The sequence below is a fragment of the Schistocerca serialis genome, chromosome 5 (genome assembly GCF_023864345.2).
Source record: "Schistocerca serialis cubense isolate TAMUIC-IGC-003099 chromosome 5, iqSchSeri2.2, whole genome shotgun sequence".
NCBI lineage: Eukaryota > Metazoa > Arthropoda > Insecta > Orthoptera > Acrididae > Schistocerca > Schistocerca serialis.
In genome coordinates, this window is record NC_064642.1 from 550421392 (window position 1) to 550438840 (window position 17449).

The 17449-nt window shown below is 40.1% G+C and overlaps 1 pseudogene; it reads left to right on the forward strand.

Annotated features, from left to right (window-relative positions):
- The first annotated feature begins 6954 nt into the window (after positions 1-6954).
- Positions 6955-7072, forward strand: LOC126482950 (5S ribosomal RNA; annotated as a pseudogene).
- Positions 7073-17449: the final 10377 nt, after the last annotated feature.

Genomic DNA, 17449 nt, shown 5'->3' on the forward strand with positions numbered 1-17449 from the left:
AACAACAGGCTGTCTTACCACCCTACGAGCTTCCTGTCGACTAACAACGCCTCTACAGAGAGGGAAGGATGACTGGAGATACTTCCGGATGCCATTTCCGCCTCTGGTTCCGAGAAACATTAGATTGGTGGCCCACACCACTAGTCGCACTCCTGCCAGCAGGCGCTTCTTTCTCCATGCCAGGAGCCACCACCCTGCTCCACAGGCGAGTGCGGCATTATCCGTGTGTTGTGTGATTTGTTGTGTGATGTTAGCATGTGAAGGATGTTACGGTCAACTTTTTTTCTCTCAAACAACTGCGTGGACACAGCAAAATTCATGCCCTTAGTGAAAACATTGTTTTCCCCCCCCCCCCCCCCCCCCGCCCCCCCCCCGCAAACTTTATTTCAGAGACTAGAAAATGGAAATACTCGTACAATGTCAACTGTACATATATTGTTTTGTTTTATAGCTTCCAGTCTCCTTTTTTGTATATAAATGTTCATGTTCAAGATATCCTGGTTCCCTATCACCATGTCAGTTTGGAACAAGTTCTTCTTTGTGAGGCACACTATGTTACATAATCTTCGATCACACAAGCATACTTACAAAATTTCTGTCTTTTTGGTGCACACATCTCTCTATCTCCCTTATGCTGAAGCCTGTCAGTTGTCACTATGTGTAAAAATTTCTTGTGTATATGCCAATAGTTACAAAATGTTATACACAACAATAAGCCACAGTTACACGAGAGTAATTTTGTTTGTGTATGTGAGCAGGATATCTACGGTTACAGTTCTGCTTAGTTGTGAATGGACCGTCAGTCAATCAATCACTGCGAAAAATTATTATCCTTTCTGTTCAGGGAAATGGGGGTAGTGTGGTTAAATGTTCAACCATGAAGCATAGAAATATTGTTTGTTTTTTTGGCTTCATGCAGAAGTAAGAGTGTGTTTGAATTGGACACTAGTTGCTAATTCTTAAATGTTATCTTAATGAAAAGCTTGCAGATCCAATAGGTCAACATTTTATTGCAGCTTCGAACTTGGCCTTCTGGCATTTGTTCAACATTGTTTGACTGTGCGAGTATGTCCATGAATGACAGTGGGTTCTCTGAATCTATGCTGAGTGTGACTTATTCGTCAATGTGTGTAAGATGTTGGCAAAGTCATAAGAAAAATTACACCTTACATTTTGTCATCACTTTCCATTTTAAACTGCCAATTTGTTGTGACATTTTGGAAACTGTTTAGACAGATTATTTTTGAGTGATTGACACACTACCTCTGTCAAATGAGTGAACCACTACTAAAAATAATCTAAAGTGAGTGGGTGGATAGTGATAGGTTGCATGCCCTCTTTTGCATGTCGCCTCTCATTTTCATCAATTTTATTAATGTTTTATGTCATTGCATGCTGGTAAGAGGATGAATAATGTTATTGTTATGAGAGTATTTGTACTGAGAGCTCAAATACTTTTCACTTGATTTCTATGCATGTTGGGTTACTTCGCTGGGTTGCCTGTGCGAGGCGAGCGCCGGAGGATGCGGCACACTGCATTTCCGGTTGGTGACTGCACTTCTGCGAGTGCTGAGAGGGTCATGCATCTATGGGCTTCAGCATCTGGTGGAATGACTGACATCGGTCGAGTTTCGCCTATTGTGTGCAGGGCGGAAACGACCTGCGAGACGTCTGAGAGCCGCCGCAGTTTATGTGTTTACTATTCTGGCGCGTCCAGAATGAAGACTCCTGGCACCGATTGACTGCATTGTCCTCATGATTCTGAGAATACTTGTGGACTGTGCCCTGCTGGGCGCGACTGTCTGGCCGGTGGTCTAGGCATGTTGTTTTCATAGCTGGTCAAACGGCAAGTTCCGTGCCCTCATCTGAATAGTAGAGGCATGACTGGTCAACTTAAACTGAGGCTAGTTCACGTCATAAAGCCCTGCTCGAAATTGGAGGGAACGGTCGCTATTGGCGCGAATGATGTTCTGAGACAATGTGAAGGAATTTTGGAATCAGCACTGAATGCTCATTTGCGGTTTTCGAGGATAGTGAGGAGTTGAGCAATGTTGGCTTCGCTCTTGCGTTGCGTGGGCGCAGGGCATTCGGGATCTGCTCTTCGTCAGAGTCGGACAGTCTTGCGACTTGTTCGCACTTTTTCGGCAGAACTTAGAATTCTCGGACAGCCTTCGAGGCAAGGGGTTGAAACAGAGTTGCTGCACAGCGGAAGTCGGTGCCTACATCATCAGAACACTGGCTGCCGACTACGTGCTGCAGATTTCGGGTCTGGTACAGTATTTTGCGGCTTCGGCATTGTAGGACCTATAATTTTTACACTGAATCCCTCAGCAGCATGCACCCTCGCTTTGCTACAAGTCCACCTTGCTTCTTTCTCCATGCGATCCCATTTCAGCTCTCACTACTAATCGTGGTACTGCAATGTAGTCGGGAGAGTAATATTTGATTCATTAGGACCTCCAGTCATCATCATTCTATTGCATCACAGAGAGTAGGAGCTCCTTGTTCTCGAGCCATCTCTTATTCTCATAGTAGTTCAGTATACCCTATCCTTTAACCTACTGTTTGTGTCGATAATCATGTGCCTTTATGTTCTGATATATAATAAATCTCACTGTAATATTTAATTTGCATATCATTTCGTAGATACATGCAGAATCCCATTTCCTCTTGTGTATTATGATAAAGTTCTCTTTTTTTCTCTGAATAGATTACGATTTCTATTAAATTATAGTGAGTGTGCACTCCTTATTTTACCAACTAGCAGGGTCCACCATCATTTCCTTTCGTTACTGTTGTGTGCATAATTAATTATGTGGTAGGTAAGGAGGGGGTCGAGTGCATGTCTCCTTCTCACGCAAAATTCCTCATAATTAAAGAGGTACAAACTCTGTTCTACCTCGGCACCTCGCTAGATATGACTTGAACCAATTTGTTCAAATTCTTGTGAAACCACAATATTCTAATTTACTTCAAAAGGCCATTGTGTTTTTTTTTCAAGCTGGCTATGTGGTGATGTGTTCCTCTTTATCTATTGCAAAAATAAATAATGGTAATTTGTGAGTAAAAAAGTGAATAATGTTTTCCTTAATATTGGCCTGTTTCAGTAGCTACAGATTTAGCCTCTTTTTGTGTTTTAATTACTGATAATTGTGTGTGGAAAGTACTGCTTCTTCCACCACTTATATCATGAGTGTAGAGTGTGGACAAAATACATTAATTAAAATTAATATGCAAGCAGGTGCTCTATAATCAATGTATCTGAAGTGCAGTAATATATGGACAAGAAAACAGTTTTTTGTGTTACACTTCAAAATTAATGTGAGAAAATGTGACCTGAATTGAGCCCATTGTAAATAGAACACTTAAAAGCAATGAGATGGCATAGATTTCTGGCATCCAATGTGAGACCTCTTGGTGCATCATGATTTTTGCAACTAAGAAAAAAATAATAGAGAAATTTGACAATGCATAGTATTATTTGTTTAATGTTTATGAAAAGATGATAGGACAATGAATTTATTGTCCCTGTGCAACGTTTTGTGTCTTCTATGATTTCCATTAAGCTGAACAAATTGTGTATGAATATTATTTATATCACTTATTTGTGTGAGTGTCTGTAACAGCAAAGAAAAAATCATTTTTCAGACAGATTCAATAAAGAAAATATATACATTTATGCACCGAGAAGTAAATAGTTTATAACACTTGAACCCATAGGGAACAGGCTTTCATAGCAATACATTATAATATTCTAATTTAAGTGTGGTGAGTACTTAATGTATATTTAGTCTACAATAATTCCTTGTGAATGGGGCCTCAGTAGACACTTCCTTTGCCCTGCATATGGACAGGTATGCTCCACTTTCTCAGCTTACCACTAGCTACAGTCTGAGATCAATTAAACCAGGTATATTTTGGTTCAGGAGAATTCCACCACTCACAAGATCTTACCTTGACATACAAACTTTCTGTAGCATTAGGATGAAACTAGTACTAACGAGTACTCATATGAGGAAGCGACACCAAGGAGGAAAGTGCTAGCAGCAGGGAGGAACATATTAGTACAAGAAGAGTGGAATGAGCCAATGGGAATGCTTGAACATGGGTGGGAGCCGGTCAGTTCGGTAACATAGCACTTGTTAACCGAAAAATTTAACCTAAAATGAGTGTCCAATAGATTTGGAAGACTAATAGCAACCCTTGCAGAGTCTATAGCAGAGATAGATATCTTGTGGGGTATGGGAAAAAGGTGGTAGATTTTTTTGACAACTCTGATTTTCGAGGGTGAGTGACTATGTATTAACTTAAGCATGTTGTTATATTTCGGCGGCAGCCATATATTATTTTGTAGAGGTAACAGTCACTTGAAGGAGGCTTTTGATTGAGAAAATGGACTTATCTACAGCTAGGGCTAAAATCAGTGGCGTAGTAATTGTGACGAAATATCCTTGTCCAGCGATTTAAAGCGAATGTTTAAGTTTTCTAGAACTGACGATAATATTTATTAATATTCCCTTTAGCGATTGTGTCGTAGTTAAGTTTACTTTGCGTAATGCAAGGGAATGCGTCTCATCTCACCTGGAACACAAGGATGAGCGCAGCAGACATTCTCACGTATGCTGCAAAAACAGGAAAAGGAACGTCAGAACGTCACTACGTCGTTGATTCGTTCGCCTCTAATGTGCTAGGTATCTTGTCAAATAGAGAACAATGAAATGAAATAAAAATGTACTATTGACATCAAAATTATGACCATGGTATGCGTAAGTACCTACTGACATTATTTTATTATTTTTTTACATCTTTCTGTTGTATAAAAGCAATTTGATAGGGTCCGCTACATATCTCAACGAAATCACCTGCAATTTCTCGCTTTCCTTGAACCTATCACCCACGGGCCATTTAGCAAGAAATTTCAATCATTATATCAAACGTTAATGTATCTATAAGTACTGCCATGGAAAATGAACTGCTGTGTTCCTGGCATTGTTTTCCGTATGTTGACTAATACTCGCAAAAAATAATAGAAGGTATAATATTTATTAAATTTGTTTTGGAATTCTTTTATAGATAACTCCAGGCTATCTTACAGAATACAAACATTTTTCATTGACACCAAGTGTGTTGTGTACTTTTTCGTCTGCATTTTGCAAATACATATTAAAGTCTGAAAGTCCCCTTCTGCTTTTTGATGCAACTGAGAACATAACTGATGTCATATCAATGCAAATGCCCTGAAAATATTTCCCTTTTTACACAGAATTGTGACCCAAGAATGAACATTACGCGATTTTACTTGGATTTGATTGATATATTCAAAAATAGGAAGTGTTTTCATAGAGAAACGAAAAATATATGAGGAGTTTGAACATATATTTAACTGAATGCAACATTATAGTCACACCTTTTAATTTCCTGGCAAGTGTCTTTGTGATCTCCCTTACAGGAAGGAGGTGTGATACGAGCACGTAAGACATCACTCTATGAACAGTAGAGCGTATTCACAGATGAACATGAAATATAGCGATCATTACAAAGATATTCAGGATCAGCAAGAAGTCTCGAATTTCACAGAACCACTAACTTTCCTTACACTTACTATAAAATGCATGCGATGATACAACATAATAGCTACGTTAGGTAATCCTTCTTTGAGTCTGGAGGTAAAAAAAAAAAATAAAAAACTTTAATAAACTCAGTGGGCCAGGATTAATAAGAGCTCTCTTACAGTATATTGTAGCTACAAAATCTTGTAGATGTATGCACTCAAGCTTAAACTCTTCTCTGTCAATATGTTGAGAAGCTTGAGACGGTTGCATTACTCATCGTCAACGCTCTTTATTATTGTAGCCCTTAGGAAAACATTTTTGTCCAAATTCTGGAATTTCAGCTGTTAGTCAATCTAATGAAGAAAACATTTTTTGTTTTAAACCGTCTCTGTGCGATAAACCAGTATCTTTGCTTCCATCGCCAGATATGCACCTCCAAGCTTGGAGGTTCAGCAGAAATGCCATGTTCTTCACACAAGCTGATAGGGTAACTTAAAGCTTCAGGTGAAGTCCTCTCACTTCTCTTCCACTTCCAATACTCTCTGTACGATGCTTATTTTCCGAGCATACTGACGTATGTAAGTCCCTGTGTTGGCAAACATTTTGGGCATCATTGACTTCATGGAGCACCGGTTGCCAGAGACCCAAGGCATGTAGAAATGAAAATGACTGCATAGCGACCTTCCAGGTTCCTGTGTCCGTTCATGTGTTCAAGCTTCCACGGCTGCAAACGAAACAATTAATAAAATGTTTCGAGAGTTTATGCCGTGGTCGAATGGATTTCATATTTAAACCCAACGTTTTGTCCCCATCTACGGGCAACGTTTTCGAGAGGGATCGTAGCTTCTTTCAGTGTCTGATTCACATTCTGGCTTGCTGCTGACCTCTGCAAAATTCCGTTTTACGCGCGCTTCCGCGCAGTGGCGTGACATCACATGTTTTGAATACCCGAACGCAGTTGACCATTGTTGATCGCTATCGTCTGCTGTTGCTGTTACCCCATGGTGGAAGACTGGTACACATCTTCTTCAGCACCGTTATCCAAATATCATTCCATTTCACGCCATTTTTTTCAAATTTAAATTCGTGGAGTGTCTTACAGTCTCTATAGCCTCTCTGTATACCCTGTATCGTATCCGGTTGTGGCTGCCAGAATTTGGGTCCTATCAAAATGAATGTGGTGGTGTCTTGGCAGCAAAACATTTCCCGCAACAGCTGATCAGTCACTCTCCTCCCTTCTGCAATTGCCTTTTAGCTCTTCTAGTCGTTTCTTGACCTTTCATTTTTTTTTTATTGTACCCATGTACACCTCCATAAAACTACATGGAATCCAATAAATTCCTCCTTTTCCCAGCAGTTTGCGAGCATCCTTAGCCAATTTTAGGTGATTTTATATCTTCCGAGCAACGGCCTTGCCGCAGTGGTTACACCGGTTCCCGTGAGATCACCGAAGTTAAGCGCTGTCGGGCGTGGTCCGCACTTGGATGGGTGACCATCCAGGCCGCCGTGCGCTGTTGCCATTTTTCGGGGTGCACTCAGCCTCGTGATGCCAATTGAGGAGCTACTCGACCGAATAGTAGCGGCTTCGGTCAAGAATACCATCATAACTACCGGGAGAGCATTGTGCTGACCCCACGCCCCTCCTATTCGCATCCTCCACGGAGGATGACACGGAGGTCGGATGGTCCCGGTAGGCCACTCGTGACCTGACGACGGAGTGCTTTTTTATATGTTCCGGGTGGTTTTGTAAATTACCGCGATGTTCCCTTTTTTCAAGATTTTTCCTACGCGGTCGGTAACGTCCTTAATGAAAGGCTGGAAAACTTTCGATTTCACCGGCGCTTGAGCATCACTATGATTTCTCCACTGTGGTCTTAAGACTCTTCTTACCTCAGTGGACGAATAACCATTCTTGAACAGTACATCGGTAAGATATTTTAACTCCACGTCAAGCAGCTATGGTTTGCCGGTGTTCCTTGCTCTATCCGCCAGCTTTTTTATGAGGCCTCGCTTTTGTTGTGGCCGGTGGTTCGATCACGGTGTAGGTAACGATCTGTGTGCGTGGGTTTTCGGTAGAGTGTGTGGCCTAAGCTACCATCTTCTTTTTTGAAAACTAGTACATCAAGAAAATTCGGTCCTCCGTCTGCGTCCTCCTCCATGGTAAACTGAATCTTCCGACTGATCCGTTTGAGGTGCTTGTGGAAATGAGCTAATTCCTCTCTGCCATACCTCCACAAACCAAATGTATCATCCACGTACCGGAACTAAATATTCGATTTCCTGTTTACAGTTTCCAATTCCTGCTCTTAGAATTTTTCCATTAAGAATTACTCTAACTAGGCAAACCTGTTTAAATATTGCCTCACAACCACGTATTTCAAATGAAACAGTGAGCTCCATGAACAGATGGATGGCGTGGGTATGGAAGATGTTTTGTTTTTTGGTTCAATGAAATCTATAAAAGATTCCAGTACTCATACTTCTCGATTCTCGGTCATCACGTATCGTTAAATACTTGGCTTGTTTGATCTTGGTGGGAAATATCCGGCGTACTGTGGAATATCATTGAATAATACTTGGCCTTTTGAATCAGACCTATGATATTTTTTATGGACTTTATTCCCTAAAACTTCAACAAACTCGTTTTGAATTTGAGGGACATGAAATGACATGAGAAGTGAAAATTTTTGGCCCATTTTTATTCTTACTAAATGTTCTCAGAGAATATTATCAGATTTGGCCAGTAGATGCACCAATTCCAACAAGTTGTCTCTATTGGCACTGGTGTCAGCTTTCTTGTGGCCACGTAACGACAAATTTTGTTTCGCCAGGAATCTTATTATATCAAACGTTCTGGTAACAATGTCATTACAATTTTATTTCTTTTTCTACTACTTCTTGCTCTTTTTTTTATCAGTAGTCTGTCCTTTTTGAAGTCTTTTTTCCAGAATCTTCCATTTGCAAAAAAGAAAAAAAAAATAATGTATGTAGCATATGGCGACTTTTGGGTTTCAGTTGCCACCAAGTATTAAACCCATCAGAGGAGTAAAACACTGATGCAGTTGGTGAGTTTGTGATCTCAAACAAGCAACAACAGAAGCAAAATAGTTACGCTTTAAAAGGAGAATAAGTCAACTGTGTGTGTTAAACATTTTCATCGTTTGCCAATGGGCACCAAAACCATTCCACAGCGAATGTTCGTGTTTTAAAATATGCAGCCTTAGGCCTTTAATAATCTGTTGCTGAATGCTGCTATTCGACCTTAATCAATAGTCTGCAGTCCGCGGCTCGTGGTCTTGCGGTAACGTTCTCGCTCCCCGCGCACGGGTCCCGGGTTCGATTCCCGGCGGGGTCAGGGATTTTCTCTGCCTCGAGATGACTGGGTGTTGTGTGTCTTTCATCATCATTTCATCCTCATTCACTCGCAAGTCGTCGTAGTGGCGTTAAAGAACTTGTGGAGCGGCGGCCGAACCGCCGCGCGAGGGGTCTCCCGGCCACCAATGCCATACCCTCTTTATTATTAATAGTATGCACAGTACTAAAGTAGATGTGCAACTCAATCATGCAGAGCAGGTAATTACAGGACATATTCGGAGTATAAACACCATTTTGCTTCAGGTTTTTCTTTTGGCACTACTTCTTGCTCTTTTTTATTAATAGCCTGCTCTTTTTGAAAACTCCTGCCATTTGCAAAAATTTTGATTGTGTGTAGGAACTTGATCCAGCTCTAAGTAGATCAGAAGCTCTCCTGAAGATCTGGAACAACATTCCGAAGAGTCTTCAACTACCCATTCATCGAGGTATTACACAAGCGGGACACCAACGTTCGAAATCAAGGAAATCTTAATGGTGCACAGCAAACACCGTTGATGCGTCTCCTTTTGTGTCATCATTCATGTAAAATTTATTGGGAGCAGTCGTCTGAAATCAACAAACATCGAAGGTAGGAGACAAGGTACTGGCGGAATTAAGGCTGTGAAGGCAGATCGTGAGTCGTGCTTGGGTAGCTCAGATGGTAGATGACTTGCCTGCGAAAGGCAAAGCTCCCGAGTTCGAGTCTCGGTCCAGCACGTAGTTTTAATTTGCCAGGAAGTTTCATATCAGCGCATACTCCGCGGCACAGTGAAAATTTCATTCTGGAAACAAACATCTAGACGGGAACCATTATATGCAGATACAACGACTCGATATCTCAGATGTCAATGGAGGATCATGAATTGGCTTCGAACCAGACAAGCCAGATGCAGTTATCTAATGCAAAGTGGGGATGGGCTAGTTCTACAAATGGTGACTGTAATGTCCCCTTACAGTCAGTCTACCATATAATCACTAACTATGAATGTATAAACGAACGATAATGGGCGTCACCAGGCATCGGATTAAGCAATCAATATATGACATTGTGATTCTGCACATTTGTCCACAAATGTTGTGTATATGCATTTTTTATTACCATTCGATAAATAAATAAATAACTGCTCGATATTCAGTGACGTGTGTATTAATGTACTGAAAGCCATCTAGACCTCAACATACTAACAACGAATACAAGTTACAATCTATTTTTTCAGGCATCTTCCAATGGTTCCGAACAGTCTGACCCAAGTGAAGTAGTACAGTTTGTTCTGGTGCCATAGTTTCAGCTGTCGCATGAGAAGCATGTAAAGCTGATGAATTTCTAGTATCAATTATAGGTTCTAGCAAGTCACCAGTGTTTCGTACTTGTACCACTTCAGCTTCTTCTTGGTTTTGGCCATTCACACCTGATGAGCCTGGTGTAGATTCTGGCATCTCTGAAGGAACTTTCATAAACTTGAGTACAGCTGATACTTACTTCGTTGTCTTTCTTCTCTTTCGATTTGATGCTCCACTTTTTCTTGTGCTTTTCATATTTAGGTGGGCTATAACAACATAAGAACATGATAAAAATAAAAAAAATAATAATATTATGAATGCCATGCAGACATGTAAAATTAAATTACTTATATTTTAATTAACTAAAATGAATAAATAACAGTCTACAGTATATAGGTAAAACCCAACAGCCATTAAAAAGTTTAACAATAACCAAAGCAACCATTTGCCTAGCACTCCTAAATATTTGACAAATCATATCCAACAAATCAACTTGACTTTACAGTAACTAACAATATTAGATGCATGTGAATCTTTATGTATTTTGAATAAGATATTTGGGAAGCTTTCATTTAACTTCACATACTTATGATTATATAAGCTATGGCTGCTTGAGACCAAATTTTTATTTTTCCTATTTCCTTTAAAATATTAGGCACAAATATTAAGCTTTTTTCAAATCAGATAAGATTTCCAAAATTACAGAACACTTGCTAGGACACAGCTTAGTTTTCACACATTAATTTTCTGGGAAGTTAATTTACTTTAGGCACATGTTACATTTACAGTTGATAACTTGAGTCTAATTCTTTTTCACAGTGATTCAGTACCCATTTCTTCCATTTTGAGCAAGCAGGATAGAAATTTCGAATTACAGAAAAGTCTACAGATACAAAATAAAAAATACAAAGGTAGTATGCTAAAAAATATTAAACATGATAGAAAGCAACATATATTTGTAGGAAATTACTGAAAATGTTATACAAATCATTATTAACACATGCTTTTATGTTGAAAAGTTAGGGTGCCATACCTAACAAATATTGTCACAGAAACATTTAAAAAATTTCCAAGGATTGGGAATAATTTTCAGCATTTACATACCGCTCGGCCAGCTGTTAGTATTATATAGTGGGTAATAGCACCTATATAAAAAAATTCAAAATGGGTAAAAATGTCCACTCCGAATTTGAGGAAATATACATACACCATGGTTTGGAATTCACGTTAAACCATATGTCTCCCTATAGCTCGCTGGGTAAGTCAGTTCAGAAGTCAGAGGTAGGCATCAACATACACTCCTGGAAATTGAAATAAGAACACCGTGAATTCATTGTCCCAGGAAGGGGAAACTTTATTGACACATTCCTGGGGTCAGATACATCACATGATCACACTGACAGAACCACAGGCACATAGACAAAGGCAACAGAGCATGCACAATGTCGGCACTAGTACAGTGTATATCCACCTTTCGCAGCAATGCAGGCTGCTATTCTCCCATGGAGACGATCGTAGAGATGCTGGATGTAGTCCTGTGGAACGGCTTGCCATGCCATTTCCACCTGGCGCCTCAATTGGACCAGCGTTCGTGCTGGACGTGCAGACCGCATGAGACGACGCTTCATCCAGTCCCAAACATGCTCAATGGGGGACAGATCCGGAGATCTTGCTGGCCAGGAAAGTTGACTTACACCTTCTAGAGCACGTTGGGTGGCACGGGATACATGCAGACGTGCATTGTCCTGTTGGAACAGCAAGTTCCCTTGCCGGTCTAGGAATGGTAGAACGATGGGTTCGATGACGGTTTGGATGTACCGTGCACTATTCAGTGTCCCCTCGACGATCACCAGTGGTGTACGGCCAGTGTAGGAGATCGCTCCCCACACCATGATGCCGGGTGTTGGCCCTGTGTGCCTCGGTCGTATGCAGTCCTGATTGTGGCGCTCACCTGCACGGCGCCAAACACGCATACGACCATCATTGGCACCAAGGCAGAAGCGACTCTCATCGCTGAAGACGACACGTCTCCATTCGTCCCTCCATTCACGCCTGTCGCGACACCACTGGAGGCGGGCTGCACGATGTTGGGGCGTGAGCGGAAGACGGCCTAACGGTGTGCGGGACCGTAGCCCAGCTTCATGGAGACGGTTGCGAATGGTCCTCGCCGATACCCCAGGAGCAACAGTGTCCCTAATTTGCTGGGAAGTGGCGGTGCGGTCCCCTATGGCACTGCGTAGGATCCTACGGTCTTGGCGTGCATCCGTGCGTCGCTGCGGTCCGGTCCCAGGTCGACGGGCACGTGCACCTTCCGCCGACCACTGGCGACAACATCGATGTACTGTGGAGACCTCACGCCCCACGTGTTGAGCAATTCGGCGGTACGTCCACCCGGCCTCCCGCATGCCCACTATACGCCCTCGCTCAAAGTCCGTCAACTGCACATACGGTTCACGTCCACGCTGTCGCGGCATGCTACCAGTGTTAAAGACTGCGATGGAGCTCCGTATGCCACGGCAAACTGGCTGACACTGACGGCGGCGGTGCACAAATGCTGCGCAGCTAGCGCCATTCGACGGCCAACACCGCGGTTCCTGGTGTGTCCGCTGTGCCGTGCGTGTGATCATTGCTTGTACAGCCCTCTCGCAGTGTCCGGAGCAAGTATGGCGGGTCTGACACACCGGTGTCAATGTGTTCTTTTTTCCATTTCCAGGAGTGTATCATGTCCAACAGCGTCATGTCTAGTAAAGCACCGGGTGTTCAAAACGATCTTTGGATTGATGACTGCTTTACTTTAGTTATCTACATTGAGAGAACTTGTGTGGCGCAGCATTTCTAACCACAGAGACCATGACATTCAGGGGTTGGAGAAAAATAAGAAAACATCGCAAGAAACTCATACTTCAACGTAAATACAGATGGTAACCAAGACTGCAGGTTTTGCTGTTGTATCTGGCCACGAGTGGACACGTGCAATGTCCTCACCACATTGCAAGTGTCAGTTGTGGTCAGGACAGCGTTTCATGTAGTTGTGAGTGCATCACGTCAGAGCTATCAGAATTCAAATGTGAGCCAAAGTTTGGTGCTCGTATGGTGGTGTGTCAAGAGGCACTGTATCGAAGATTTACACCAAACACAAGGAAATTGGAAAAAGATCACCTGCTAAACCATAACGCTGACAAAGTGTGTTTTGAGTGATAATGATAGACGGCCATTAAATTGGACTATGACGAAAAATACGAGGAACACAGCTGCAGTAGTCAGTGGGGAACTGAATGTCACATTCGTAAACTCTGTCAACATCAAGAGAACACGAAGGGAGCCCATAAGCAGGGAACTGCAGGGTGAGCTGGCTTTTCCGAACCACTCACTGGACGCAAAAGACCGTAACAGGAAAATGAGGTGCCAAAGCCATAAAATGTGGGCTGTGGAGCAATGGAATGAACAGTTTGTCTATGGTCGCGACTAGCGGATTTTTCGTTGGTCTTGTAGCAAAAGAATATTAGTAAACATTTGTCTTTTCCTTCAATATTTCTACTGTCATATTAAAATGTGAAATTTATCCCAGGTAGTTAAGGATGTAATAGTAAAGTAAGATACTTTCTACAGCAGGCAGAACAGTTTACCTTTCATTGTAGAAAGGCTCATTGTAGAACCACTTAAAACAGACATTTGTAGATTCATGATGAGAAGCAAAAGAAAAACAAGAACAGCATAGAGGAAGCACTTAGACAGCAGAGTATGTAAGAGAATTCTGCACCACCTTTGAAAACTATATGCTTCAGAGCTTTCTGTGATGAGCATGTTGAGGCATCGGACATTGAAAACCATAAGTGTACTACGAATTCATCGAGTTTTTCGTTTATTTTTAAAAAAATTTAGTAATTGTGAATAGCACAAATATTATTCTTATTTACATCAAGTTATAACCGTAGTGTAAATCCAAGTACGTGGCGTTATAATTATATACTTGAAAATACGAAGTTTAAATTTCTATTTTATGAAAAGGATTATAGTGGCTTTAACAAGCAGTTTGTCATCTTTGACAAACATGACTTTGAACTTTCGAAATAATACGTACCTCAAATATAAATGAAAAATGAAATAATACAGAACATTCACATTATTTCTGCAATTATTATTGGATGAAATGTCATCCGTTGCGTCAACTGAAGAAACATAATGATGAATCTGTCAAATCTGTATTGAAGTGTGTGAAAAAAATTTGATAATCATTTCCGAAAGACAGGTCATAAAATTTTGAAAAAAAAAAGAAACTTGTGGTGATGATGAATTTTCAAACTGGAAACATGGAGAAAAGCGGATATGGATTCATGTAACAAGTTATTTTCTTTTTAATTGCACCGAAGCATTAGCAAATGCCGAAATTACTAACATCACTCAATCGGTATTATCATTTCAGTTGAAAGAAATGACACAGAATTGAAATCCGTTACTGAAAATACTCAGCGCATTAAAACCACTGGCAAGATAGGGCCTCCCAATATGAAGTTCGACAAAGGGGAAAATTAACAACTTTTTGAGGCAGCTAGCTGATACGACAGATTTACGGGTGGCTTCACAACGATGATGAAAATGAAATTTTCGTGCTGATGCCCACTACAGTCTTGTCAGGAATCATGGACAAGCTCAAAACCGGTGATTAGTTTTCAGTTTTATTGGATAAAACTTGTGACTAATCCCAGAGTAAGCAAGTCTCTGTTTGCCTCAGTACCTTTCTGAAGATTTGACAGCGAATGAATAATTTATTGGATTCTATTGTATGTGTAGTATCTGAGCAGAAACCTTATTTGACCCGATCAGAGACATTTTAGTCCTACACAAATTATCACTCTCAAATAACAAAGCCCCTTGTTATGATGAGGCATAAAATGTTTCTGGCTAAGTCTCAGGATTGCAGTCAAGAATATGAAAAGAAGAGTCTCGAGCATTGTTATGTACTGTAATGCTCGTAATCTTAATCTGATCATGTAGGATGGGATTGAAAACCTTTTACTAAAAGGAATACACATCGAAATAGTGAAAGATTTAATAAACTTTGTATGGAACTCATTGAAATATTGTGCTCAATTCAAACAGATGCAGATTGAAGTTGAGAAAGAAACTGGAAAATGTTTACCCACTGTCTAGCAATGTATGTATTACGATTAAAAATTTCGTAGAATTGTGATTGTCGTTTTGAAGGGAACTGACACGATGGTATCGGCCAAAGCATCAACACTATTATTATTTGTAAAAGTTTGAGTGCTATTTTAATTTAACAGTGACTATTGAAGTTTTTTATCCAGTAGAAATTTTAAACAGAGCATTACAGAAGTCTAATCTATGTGTTATTGAATCTTATGAACAAACAAAGGAACTATTGATGTTTTAAGTACTTCGCATGATTTTAAATTTGAAGAAATTTGGCATTAAAGTGATCAAGCTGCTGCTGATCTTGCTCTTGACAAACCAAAACTTCTGCATCAGCACAAAATTCCAAAATGTCTCGATCAAGCAATAAAGAATACATCAAATTGAAAAGGCTTCAAGCATTTATCAGAAAATCACATTTTGAAGTTTTCAACCAGCTGATGTCATCACTGAAGAGTAGATTCGACAATTTTTTTAAATCATTGGAAAAAATTTTCTCTTGGTCATTGTACAGGTGTCTATAAAATTCTAAACTCATACATAAATGAATTTGATGGAGAAAGACTAATAAGCGATAGAGACACGTATATGCGACTTTCGAAGAGACAAAATGAGTAGGGAAATAACTTAAGGGAAGCTGAGGAGTTCTTAAAAGCATGAATCTACAAGGGGGCTAATTTCAGAGTTTGTGCACTTCATTCACTTGCTTGTTATAATTCCTGGACCATCCTGATCTAATGAACAAAGGAACAAAGTGTTTCTTTTTCACATTCATTCAAATCTTATTTAAGATCAACAACATTGGAAGATCGACTTATAGTACTGTTATTTTGTATATTTACTGTGACATCACCCATAAACTAGCTTTAAAGGCGTTGTTAAGTACATTTATTTTGTCACACACAAAGTGCAGTATAGTTTTCACACTGTGCAAGTGACTTTCGTACGGAAGAGCATTTAATAAAATAAGTTGTATTTTATGAATCATTTGGAATGATGCTTACAAAGGGGGACCCTTTCTTTTTTTTGAGCAAGTACCCACTCACACAAAATACGAACCACTGGGCTGATGTGTTGTGCTTTAAAGTGTCTGTAAAAACCTTTCTTCACTTGTTTTGGAAATTTTCTTCTTCCAATTGTAGAGCAAAATATCCTTCGACAATGGTCATTTCTAGACCTTGTTGGTGGACTCTGTACTGCGCATTGGATTACAGCACCCTCGTCTTATGATTGGTAATTATTCGAAAACCCTTGCATAAACTACATTTTACAAACAACGATCTAGTTTTGCAAATGAATGTGTATTTTATGGGTAATTTGAGCCCACAGTAAGATCGCATTTGGAGGTCAGAAATGTGACTCAGTGTCACTTAAGACCAAAACACATGACAAAAACAATGGACCCAAGCAACCATCTTTTGCATGTTTTTAAAGCGACGTGTTTATATGGTTTATTTTGTAAAACATTAAACTGACGATAGATAAAGTTGTAAAAGACATGAAATCTATTACCAACAAACGTTATCATTTGATGGTGCACATATATGCAACAGTTGTGGAGTAAAAGAAAGAATAATTTTTTACTCTGGCAATTGAGCCAGAACAGAGCCTCTGCTGGCTAGCGTATGAACTAATAAATCTGTGCATGCTAAAGACACTGCTGCCATCTGCTGGGAAATAATAGTACTAATGTTATTATAAGTAACTGTTGCCTCTGACAATAGACCGAAACTTTTTTTTCTTTTTGAACTGAATGTAATCCTTAGGGTTACAGCAACAGTAGTTTATGATACATTTGTTTAGGTCAAATATTACAATTCTGTTTTGAACCACTTTACTCATCGAATAGCCTTTAAATTTTGCGTAAGTTCCTATGTAGTGCCATTGACAATACAGCTGTCTGATCTAATGGCAATGCTAACAAGATTATGTGGGTGGCCGCTAACTGCCGCCCCCTCTCCCATATAATTTATTATTATGATAGAAAATCATTACAATAATGATAATCTGTACATAAATGCTTAAAACATAACGTTTTCTTACATCATGCACATAAAATTAACGAAATTTATTGCTCTAATATGCATGTTGGAGAACACAGTATAAAA